Source organism: Bos mutus, chromosome 23 (genome assembly GCF_027580195.1).
Source record: "Bos mutus isolate GX-2022 chromosome 23, NWIPB_WYAK_1.1, whole genome shotgun sequence".
Classification (NCBI taxonomy): Eukaryota; Metazoa; Chordata; class Mammalia; order Artiodactyla; family Bovidae; genus Bos; species Bos mutus.
In genome coordinates, this window is record NC_091639.1 from 7,286,964 (window position 1) to 7,299,238 (window position 12,275).

A 12,275-nucleotide genomic window follows, 5' to 3' on the forward strand; every position below is an offset into this window, starting at 1 on the left:
ATGTCTCTTGCATTGGCAGGCGGATCCTTCACCACTGAGCCACCAGGAAAGCCCTGATGTGGACCATTTATAAAAAGTCTTTGTTGGGTTTGTTACAGTACTGCTTCTGTTTTATGTTTTGTGTTTTTGGCCACAAGGCATATGGGATCTTAGCTTCTCCTCCAGGGATCGCACCCACACCCCCTGCACTGGAAGGAAAAGTCTTATAACCACTGGATCGGCTCCAGGGAAGTCCCCTAATGTTTTATTACTGTTATTGCTATTATTATTCATGGTTCTACAGTTGATGTATGTATTTATCAAAAATTACAAAATCGCAAAAACAGGATTTTTTAAAGTTTTAACAAAATTTTTAAAAATAATAAGAAATTCCACTTGGGGTAGGAAGGAGTCTTCTGTAACTAATCTCTGTGTTCCATGATTTAATTCCGTGTCCCTCTCTACAATCCAAAGCAACATTAGGAATGGTCTGAATTCCATAATCCTTTGCTTCTGATACCCAGATAACACTTCCCCAGTGGCATTAGTGGTAAAGAACACACCTACCAATGCAGGGAGAAGGCGATGGCACCCCACTCCAGTACTCTTGCCTGGAAAATCCCATGGACGGAGGAGCCTGGTAGGCTGCAGTCCATGGGGTTGCTAAGAGTTGGGCATGACTGAGTGACTTGACTTTCACTTTTCACTTTCATGCACTGGAGAAGGAAATAGCATCCCACTCCAGTGTTCTTGCCTGGAGAATCCCAGGGACGGGGGAGCCTGGTGGGCTGCCGTCTCTGGGGTCGCACAGAGTCGGACACGACTGAAGTGACTTAGCAGCAGCAGCAGCCAATGCAGGAGATGTAAGAGATATGGGTTTGGTCCCTGGGTTGGGAAAATCCCCTGGAGGAGGGCATGGCAACCCACTCCAGTATTTTTCCTGGAGAATCCCATGGACAGAAGAGATGGGGGGGCTTCAGTCCATAGGTTTGCAAAGAGTCGGACACGAATGAAACGACTTAACACGAACAGCGCCTCAGTAATGGAGCAGTGGAGCTGACCCTTGAAACCAGCAGAGCAGGAATGTGTGTGACCAGCTCCTGGTGCTCTGCCCTAAGGCCTCATCAAGAACTGGGCAACCCAGGTGGTGCTCAGGAAATGTAACGGGTGACTGATGAGAAGCGAAAAAATGCCATAGTGGCTACAGCACGTGTTCATCACCTTGACACTAACAGCACCAAAGACCGTCTGAATTCAAAAGCAGGCCTCACCGATTAGCAGTCATCTTTTTGCATTTTCCTAGATATATGTAGAAAGTAAAATTAGATGGCTTCCTGTCTATCTTTGGGGTTCCTTGGTGGCTCAGAGGGTAAAGCGTCTGCCTATTATGCGGGAGACCTGGGTTCGATCCCTGGGTTGGGAAGATCCCCTGGAGAAGGAAATGACAACCCACTCCAGTACTCTTGCCTGGAGAATCCCATGGAGGGAGGAGCCTGGTAGGCTACAGTCCATGGGGTCGCAGAGTCGGACACGACTGAGCGTGTCTATCTTTAATCCCTTGACACCGTGTTTTATTTATATTGTCTCTGGGACTTGTGCATTAACAAGGGTATTTTGATTTCAAAAACTGCCTATTGGAAAGGACTTATTTCACCTAAATGCCCTTAAAAAGCATTAACAGAGCCACCACAGTATTTATTCCATCTTATAATAACCTCTTTGTCTTAAAGCCCATGGACGGTGTGACCCGTTCCCTTTAAAGAAAGCCCCAGGAAAAGCAACATCAGTATTATCAGTGCCCGCTCACGAGAGCTTGGATCCCATTTTCAGAAACTGCAAAGTTACAGGGGTTTGTCTGTTTAAAGTACAAGATGACTCCTTGCTTTTCTCCAACTGGAGGAAATGTCACAAGTTGCCGACGCTGAAATTATTAATTCTCTATAAATTCTCTCTGCTCCGCTTGGGTGTAGCAGTGAGCTCATTTATTTACTCGCATAGCAACAATATAATGAAAACTGAGTCTGGCCTTAGAAATACACCCTCCTGGGCTGTGTCCATGGTTAACCCTTCCTAATGCTTCTCCCATGTGCATCGAGAGCTCTCCCCCTGTATTTGGGGAGGTGATCGACTTTCCTTCAAGGACATTTGGATGTCTGGTTTTAGGCTAGAATGAAACCTTTTGCTAGCCACGTGACAATCACGGCCAGGTCCTTTTTCCAAATGGGAAAAAAGTCACCGAAACTCAGAGGTGGAACTGCGCTCTTGGGTCCTGCTCCTTTGACATGGCGTTTGGACGGCAAACAACTCTGTGCAAACAGTGGACCGATTGTTAGACCCCCAGCACATCTCCCTGCTGCTTTCAGGAAGTGCTTTGTGAGTCAAGTGCTAAAGCAGTATTTAGTTATGGAGTGACCAAGTGCCAGAGAGCAGCTAGGAGCATTGAAACGTGAAAGAACACGATGGGAAATGACGTCCGGCTTTTCCAAGTGTTTGAGGTCTTCTTCTGGACGGGGCTGAATACAGCCCATGACAGAGCTGGGCACAACAGAGCCATTTTTAAAAAAAAAAAATATATCCCGAGGCCCGAAATGTTCTTTGAGAGAAAACTATAAAAGGCGCAAGCATGTTGGTTCTTTTCTTGTCCAAATAAATTCAACAAAACGTGAAGCATGAAATCTAGATTTTTGACTTGGATTTTTCAGAGAGGTGCTCACAGACTGCCTGAAAGGGATGTGATGATGGGAAGAGGGAAGGGCGAGAATTTCCACACCCAGATGCCTCTGGGTACCATTTCCTCCTAAATAGGATGCGGGAAGATGCTGTGACTTAACTGGGAGAAAAGGGTGATGGCAGGCAGAGGTGGCTCACATGGCAGAACCTGGAGGCGGATCTGAAAGGTGCTGACCCAGAGCTGTGGCAGGGCTGTCGCTTCGAGAGGCACCAGACCCATCAAGGGCCCCTGCCGAGCCCGGAGGATTAAACGGAAAATGGGCAGAATGTGAGTCCCAGGATGACACTCCCTGAGCTCTTGATAACAAGGCAGGCATGAGATGCTCCTGGGAAGTGTTCTCTGTATGGGACTAACTCCACTGCCCTGCCGGCTCCCCATTCTGCCCCCCACCCCCGTGCTGCTGTCTACTCCTTGCTCTTTAAGACACGGTTCTGCCTTTTAAGGGAGACTGGTTTCCAGATAAGAAGGTGGGTGGGATCCTAAAGGAAGGGTGTAAGAAGGACGAGCCCAAACGGAGGGGTCAACTGAAACTGACATCAACGCCCAGCTGTCTTTTCTTCTTTCTTAAGACTCTTAAGGCCAGGTTGTGTAATTAAACTTTTTAAGAGACTCTGGGAAAAGAATCAGATGAGGATATCTGGGTCATAAAATTTTAGCTAAGACCATTAAGCGACAACCCAACCCTACTCCCCATTTCACAGTCGAAGGGACTCAAGTTCAGAGGTTATTCAGCTGGGTGATGACAGGGGCGCGCCCCCACCCCCCCCACCCCCCTACCAGGCCAGTGAACAAATCCGACATTACCTCTCTAACTTTGGGCTTCCCAGGTGGCTCAGTGGTCAAGAATCCGCCTGCCAATGCAGGAAACGTGGGTTCGATCCCTGGATCTGGAAGATCCCCTGGAGGAGGAATTGGCAACCCACTCCAGTATTCTTGTCTGGGAAATCTCCATGGACAGAGGAGCCTGGTGGGCTACAGTCCATGGGGGTCGCAAAAGAGTCGGACACGACTTAGCTATTAAACAGCAACAACATCACCTCTCTAACTTCACAAATAAATACTCCTAAAAGAAAGTTACTTCCTTATTCGAGAAGCAAAACTTGACATCTGGGGAGCTTATGTTTGGGGGGTGCCCCTTTCACTGGCAAGCAGGTTCTGGGAGAATTGACTGCATCTGCTTAAATGAATTTATCCACTTGGAGTGATTTAAAGTCATTAGAAAAGATGGTGTTTCCAATGGCAGAGAAAGCCATCATGGCAGTGTTCTCGGCGGTACCAGGGTCTTTACAGCATCTTGATGACCTGCTCAGAGCTTCTAAGGGTCAGCCTGCCCTGGAGCAGTAGATCCTGGGTCCTTGACTCCAACTCCCTCAGCCTCCAGGCCATGCTCTGGATCCGAGGTGGCAGCCTTTGGAAGTGACTTTCATTCTTTCTGGCCAACAGGATGCTTTTTAGCACCCAGGGCTCTGGTGAGCTGGAATTGCTCAGGAGTGTTTAAATATGCCTCTCACTTTAGGGCTTGGCAGCATCAGCCATTAGCTGGGATGTGAAAGTCATTAGCTTCAGAGTCAGACAGACGTGGGCTCAAATATGAATCCGACATCTTCCTAGAACTACATCCATCAGCGAGGTCATGTCTCAGGCCTCAGAGCCCACCCCTGGGAAGTGGAGGTGGTGAGGAACGCCTTAGGAGGCCACTGGGGGGACTACATGAGATTATGTATGTAACATCCCTAACATGCAACCAAGCTCTGAGGGATCCCCGGGTTACCCCCACTTTAGATCTAAAATGATCTTTAAAACAATGAATAACTTAGTAACATGCTCAAGGTTAATTGGTGGTAAATGTGAAAACAAAAAACTGTTGTAAGAAATAGCTGGTTTAAGTGTGCCCTGCTCTAAGGAAACTGAGCACTATAAAAATGATTCAAATAAACCAGATGTGAGTATGACCTTGCTAAGGGACTCTTTGTTCCAAAAGTTGATCTACTGTGGGATCCCTTTAAGGGGAGACTCCTTGTGCTCTTCACACATTGCTGGAGTCACAACTTTGAAGGAAGACATACTATCCTGAGTCACACCTGTGCAGTGAGTCACACCTGTGCAGTGAGTCACACTTGTGCAGTGAGTCACACTTAGATAGGAGCAGCCTGCCTCTCTGGATGGGGGCCTGGACCACGAGGTTTATGGCACAGCTATTCAGAACCAAGTGCATTTCTTTCTTTCTTTTTCTCCTATTTTTTGGCCACCCCTGTGCAGCGTGCAGAATTTTAGCTCCCCACCAAGGATCAAACCTGTGCCCCCTGCGATGGAAGAGCAGAGTCTTAACCACTGGACTGCCAGGAGTCGCCCGGGGGCATTTCTGACTACACCTACCTCTGTGAGCACAATGTACTCAAACTAGTCTGCCTTTAAAGATGTGTTCAACCAATAGTGTCTCAATTTTACCATCAAATCTCCAAAATTTATATATTCTTTCCTCTCCCTCACAAATAGAGCATTGTCTACCGGCCCAGACAACACACTACCTATGATGCTGACCCGTTCTCTCCGATAAGCACAGTCACATAGCATGAAGTCATTCTAGAAGGACGGGACACTACCTCTGTTTGCTTTGGTGTGAGTTTGTAAGAAGTGACTAAATCATTCCTAGAAATATGCATTATCTCTGAGCTTTGTAACCAGTTGCAACGGCGTTTGAAGGCTTTGGCACTGACCAAACAAAAGAGACCTTTGTTTGAAGGTGTTACAATTTGCTCACCCCACTGGCGTGGGTGAGCTGACAGTGAAGAAATACTTTTCATTTTTAAAGTGATGTCACAGAGTCCTTGAAATGCTCAAGGACCTCCAATTTTGTGTAAGATTTAAATTAAAAAAAAATCATTTGGTTGCATCAGACCTTAGTTGGGGCGTATGGGATGTAGTTCCCTGCTAGGGATCTAACCTGAGCCCCCTGCATTGGGAATGCAGAGCCTTAATCATTGGACCACCAGGCAAGTCCCTGAAGATTTAAATTTTATCTTGACTTTGAAGGTAGAGATTTTAGGTGAAAGTCCAATTTTCTACATACCCCAAAGAGCCACGTATTGAGGGAAAAATTCATTAAATTAGAGCTATCTAGAAATGCACAATTCTGGAACTGGGTCATATTTTATTGAATTTATAAGTGGAGAAACTGAAGGTACCCTCTACCTTGTCAAACTCTGATTCTCCCCAATATTATTCAGGGTGTGTATGTACGGTTTTGTGTGTGTGTGTGTTTCCATGTGTCTGTCTAGGAAGTGAACAAAGGAAAGTGAGGTGGAGTCAGAGTTTATATTCGCTAATTCCTTTAATCTATTTTTACTTGTTGGTAGACGAGTCATACTGCTAATAAGCAGCTAGCTGGCTGGTATCGGAGTGCTGTCCTGGACAACCAGATTTCACAATGCTTCACATCCCAGTAAGGGAAGTCCTCTGCCCCCTAACCAAAGGCTTCGGGGGTGTGTGTAATTTATGATGACTCAGCGTCTAAGAAGGCACAAACATTGTAGCTTCAACTATTTATGGTTCTTATATTACCTTTCAAGGAATGGGCCTGGAAGACCTGGCTAAAGTCTTTGAATCATTTCCTGCCAATACTGGGCTACGTCTCATTTTGGAAGGTAGGAAGCAGTCTTTATAAGGATGATGTCATGGGGTTTAGATAAATCTTAAAGGTTACTTGAGTTTTCTGTGTGCTACCCGGAAGCAGAACGTGCCCCAGCCTAGTCTATCATACACAGTATAATGGTGGGCTGTTTCAGTGCGCCTGTGAGCTGTGGTGGTAGTGGTCAAGAACTCGCCTGCCAATACAGGAGATGTAAGAGACTTGGGTTTGATCCCTGGGTCAGGAAGATCCCCTGGAGGAGGGCATGGCAACCCACTCCAGTATTCTTGCCTGGAGAATCCCATGGACAGAGGATCCTGGCTGGGCTACAGTCCATGGGGTTGGTCTCAAAGAGTCGGACATGACTGAAGTGACTTAGCACAGAGGCATGAGCTCCCTTAAGATTAGGTGAAATTTACAACATATTTTGGGAACCTTGAGAAGGGAGAAATTGCTGGGGTGCAGAGAAAGCTTCCCAGAGGAGATGAACATTGAAATAGGTTTTAGAGTATGAACAGAAGTTCACGGGTAGCACAGAGAAGGGAAGGCGGTAAACAGTAGCATATGCAAAGGAGGCTCTGGTCTTCAGTAGGAACAGTTTGATTCTCCTCTTTCGAAACTATACGAGTGTTAACTTATCCTGTTGTCTAAATTCTCCAAAATGCATACAAGTTATGCCTTCAGAAAAGCTGAATGTGACCTCAGTCATGCTTCGGATGCTCACTGGTTGTGAACAGATAGTTATGATTACAGAAGACAGATGGTGACATTCTCCAAGACCCTCCTGGGGGAAAAGGACCGTGTATTATCCGACATGTGTTGTAACAGACTAACGCGCTGGACGCAGGATCTGACTTGTGTGTGCTGGTGAAGGGGTGATAAGATCAGAGCCACTTTTCAGCTTATTTAAAGGTCAACTTGAATTAAATGCCTCCTTCCTTGCTTCTGCCTGTGCATTCTCTCATTGGCTTTATTGACGTGCTGATGGTTTGCTAGGAGCTTGGCCTACCGCAGTACAGAGGCAACCACGCCAGCCTGGGTGGGAGGGCAGTCTGGGGGAGGATGGATACGTGTATATGTATGGCTGAGTCCCATCACCGTTCACCTGAGACTATCACAGCATTGTTAATCAGTTATACCCCCATACAAAATAAAAAGTTTAAAAAATAAAAGAGAGCCAGCCGTGGCCTCTGCCTGCCTTAATGGAATTTATAATTTAGCCCAAAACTGATTTGAGAAAGATGCATAGGAAATCTAAATCCACCAGTTAGAATAAAAGCCATATGTTCAAAGGATCAGAGAAACACACATAATTCCCTGTGAAGATCAGGCACGAAATGGGTGAACTCAGGTGGCAGGTTTTGAGCTCTGAGGCAGAGAAATCTACCTCTTAGACCTTTGTTGACCTTGTGCTTTTAAAGTGTGGGTCTAAACCATCCCCTCTAAACCACAGAGCCCCAAAAGGACAATTTTGCCTTGAAAAAATCGAGGACACTTTTAAAAAATATAATTCAGCTTTTCAAAAGCTTGGACTATGAGTAACTCATTTAATTTAGAAATGCCTGTGAGTTCTTGGCAATCACAGAGCATATTTAGAAGTCTTTGCAAAGTGAGAAGAATCTAACCTACAGATTGCTTTCACATGTAATGAAATGGTTATGACATCTAAATGTAACAATTAATGAAGTTGACACTGTGTTGTTTCTGGCACATTTGTCTAAATGTTTACTAATTTCTATTAATTTCGATTTTGCAGTTTTCGTATTTTGGAGCCAAACTTTTTTATTCAGTGCTCCAAGGTTCCCGTAGACACTGGGCATTCTGCCCACAGTGCCTAATGGATATAGCGGCCCTGCACACAAAACCCAGAGTGAAAGCGACCAGTGAAATTAAATCAAGGTGTCAATGTATATGGTTTCCAGATAATTTGGGGAGTTCTTTCCACTCTGTGCAAAATTTCTGGAGAACCAAAGAAAGAGCCACACAGTCAATGGGAACAGCATATACACTAGCAATAAAGCATTTGCATATTCAGTGCAGAGTATAAAACACAGAGATGATCAGTTCAAAAGAAACCCTGAGAAAGGAAAGAAAAACGCCAGGGACAGGCACTGGTTTTTTAAGGCCCTGCTCTGCAAATCCCTTGCCCTGGCCCTCTCCATGCTGTCTGTCATTTCGTTCTCACAGCAGCCCTAGCAGAGCCTTATGATTATTCCCATTTGACAGATGAGGAAACTAAAGTCTAAAGAAGTTCGGTCACTTGTCAAGAGATTTACAGCTACGGAGAAACAGAACCAGGAGTTGACCTCCCCCAGAGCCCAGGCTCTTTTCACAACGCTCATGCTGTTTTCTTTCAGGAAAGGGTGGGGATGATATGATTTTCTTTCCTTCTCTAACCACTGATTTAATAAGTGACGAATGTCATTTTCTGTGGATGGGATGCAGGAAGCAGGGTGGGGGCTGGAGTTTCCCAGAGAGCAAGGCTGAATTGATATAAGGCAGAATTCACCTTTTTTTTTTTTTTTCCTGAATGATTCATTAGTAGAAAAAACTGTGGTGGATAAAACTTCTGAAGCCCACAGGCTGTAGCAGCGTCAAGGGAATCTTTAACTGTGGAAAGTCCCAAATCACAGGTTGGAACACATCCAGCCTCCTTCGTGGCCCTGTCACAGCTCGTCTCTAAGTGCAGTCCTGGACCACCTTCCTCTGCTATCCCAGCAGCTTCCTAAAATTCCCAGCTTCCCCGGGGCCTGGGAACCTGCATTTCAACGCACCTTCCCTCTCTTCCTTGCTGAGAGGTAAATTTTAAACCACACTTCAGTGGTTTCAGATTTTAGAACTACACTTAGGTGGTTCAGAGCCAGATTCCACTGCCTCTTCTTTCTCTCCTTTAAGAGATTGCAAGGACTAGAGCGTAATTCACCAGGAATGGCCAGTTCTGGGTTCACCACCATTTTGCAGCCAGGAAATTAAAGAGAAAACTGGATATGGGGCTATTTAGTTAAGTCAGGAAATGAGAACTATCCAATGAGAACTCAAAACAAACAAACAAAACCCCTGCAGGGGGTTTATCCTTCCATGTACCCAGATAAACTCTTGGGGCCTTGGCTGACGTCATCAGTGTGATTCTCACCCAGTGAGAAGCTCCTGAGTCAGAGGAGATTTTTTTTTTTTAACAAGCACAAAAAAACGTTTTGCTTTATTCTTCTAAATCCCAAAGTGACAAAGATACTATCAATTAGCTTCAGGGTAGCATGTAAGTATCCCAGTATTTTTCTCACACTGAAAATTTGAAAGGAAGAATGAGCATTTGTTTTTTCTACTAGGTTCAAAAATTGAAGAAAAATCTGTGGCCAAAGCTCAGACCAGATGGGCGTATATGTTTTTAACAAAATAAGTTAAAGAAAGAGTTAATGTGTGTGTGCTACGGAAAAAAAAAAAAAAATTATACCTCTTTACCTCATGTGTCAGGAATTAATTCAATGTTTTTAAATTTTTCCAAAAAAGATTATCTTCTCACTTTAACGTGAGAAAGCTGAGTGTAAGCAAAACTGTATTTCATGTTTCATCCTCTGAAATAATCAATCATAAAGTTACTTTTCAACTCGACACAGTAACAGACCATCACAGACAAGGATTCGGTAACTGAAGGAGATGCTGATGAAGTTTTTAAAAAATTACTTTATTATTCTTATTTATTTTTATTTTCTGTCTGTGCTACACAGCATATGGGGTCTGAGTTCCCTGACCAGGGATTGGCCCCCTGCACTGGAAGGAGCACCACTGGACCGTCAGGGAAGTCCTGATGGGAGCTTTTAAAGCAGCTGTTGGCACTCAGAAGATTAAAATGACCTGTTAGCAGTCCGCTCTCTCCACTGCAACGAAGGGAAGAAAGGAGGGAAGAAAAAAGGGGCAAGAGAGAGAGAAAGAGCAGGAGGCGTGGAGGGAGGGAGAGGAAAGGCAAGAAGAGCACAAGCCCACTTCCGTGGGGTACGAGCAAGTGGTCCGGTGGGCAGCATGGAGGTGGCAGCCCAGAGCCAGCGGCACTAAGGCGACTCGAGGTGAGGCCAGGGGTCTCACCGGGTGTATGGCAAAGACGAGCCCGGGCTATGCCTCCTGCCTCCCCACGAGAACAGCCTCAGACCTTGATGGCTCGAAGCTCCACCCTCGTGGGTCCACCTGCCCCTGCACTCTGTAAACCTCCCCCAGGTCTGCAGCATCCTCCACGAAGGGCTGGCAGAGCACGTGCCCTTCCAGAATCCTCCTACGGAATCACCTGCCTCTTGCTTAACCACTGATTTCAGAATTAAAAAAAAAACAAGTGCCCAAGGGTAACCTCAGCACCCTGACCTCCATCCAAGGGAAAGTGTGTCAAAGTCTCTCCCCTTTAAGTGGACAGAGGGTTCCGGAGTCAAGCTGCGGAACAGTTACAAAGCGGGAAGAAGTCCCAAGTTTCAGACTTTTCAGGCTTGGGACTAAAAAGGTTTGAGTCTGAAATGAAAACATGTCACCTTCCTGCCAAAATAAACTGTGATGGATGCTCGGACCCCACCACCTTTCGGCCGAGCGTTTCCTGTCCTGCCACACCACCCCCACCTGCCTCACACCAGCTCCGATGAGGGAGGGCTATTTTTAAGATGCCACAGCCAGGACCAAGAATGAGAGAAGTTATTTATTTATAGTTACACCTTTCGAGCATTCTTTCTCTCCCCTATCTCCAGGAGATACAGGCCTGGCTTGACTCTCCCTTTGAATCTAAAATCTCTGGGATAAGGACTATGAAAGGTCACAGATGTCATCCATGACCTCTAGACTGGGATCGTCATCCTGGACAATATACAAGTTGGAAAACTGTTCACTCCTTGAGGAATTCATCCTACACCAGGCTTATGCAACACCTGTGCTCTTGAGCAGCATTTTGTAAAACACACATTTCTTATGAAAGGTGACTTGAAAATACATTCGTGGCTTTGTAATTTAAAAGATTCCAACAGTAAATCCCCCTACTTTTTTTTTCCCCGACAGAGGATTCCATTATCATGCAAATAGATATTCCATTATCTACTTGGGATTATAAACTCAGACTCTTGCATTGGGTTTTTCGAGGCAGGGCGTATGTAATGTACACATCACGTCCTCCGTATCAACAAGCTCTTTCTGGTGTCTAGCTGCATCCTTTCATTCATGACTCAGTGATCTTTTCTCATTCTGTTAAGTGAGCCCCTTCTTAATACCAGACCTCACAGGACCCATTGCAGATCCTTGGAATTTGCCAGTAAACCAAACAGAAACGCCCTCCCTTGTAATGTGCATAGAAGTTTCATCTTCCAGTTGGCTCCTACCCCCAGCCACCTCCACACACACACACACACAAGTTCACGGCCATTATTTTCTTCACAGCCGTTTTCCCACCTGACATTTGGTGTTGGCTGATGTCTCTCCCTACAGTTTAAGTATTGTGGGGGCCACATTCACTCTTGGTATTACATCACGGTATCACAAGCATCGAAAATATGCTTAAAATTCATTCAATGGTCTACTTATCTCAAATTCTTACAGCATTTGGAATTACAGAGAGTGCTGAAGAGGTCCTTCTTTTTTTTTTTTTTTTTTTAAGATTTTTTGATGTGGACCATTTTTAAAGTCTTCATTGAATTTGCTACAATCTTGCTTCTGTTTCACTTTTTTTTTTTTTTTCTTATCTGAGAGGCATGTGGGAATCTTAGTTCCCTGACCAGGGACAGAACCTGCATGCAACGCTTGCATTGGAAGGTGAAGCCTTAACCACTGGACAACCAGGGAAGTCCCCTCAACTTTTTTTTTTTTTTTTTTAGTATGATGCCTTCTTAAATACCCTAGCTCCACTATTTTCACCCACCACTTCAGGCATTACTATAGGAACTACTAGAAGGACAGGAGGCTGGCTCTTCTCTGAAT

At 45.2% G+C, this 12,275-nt stretch overlaps 1 protein-coding gene across 1 annotated transcript in view; it reads right to left on the reverse strand.

Annotated features, from left to right (window-relative positions):
- NEDD9 (neural precursor cell expressed, developmentally down-regulated 9) overlaps positions 1–12,275 on the reverse strand; it is a 55,118-nt gene that overhangs the window by 19,707 nt on the left and 23,136 nt on the right.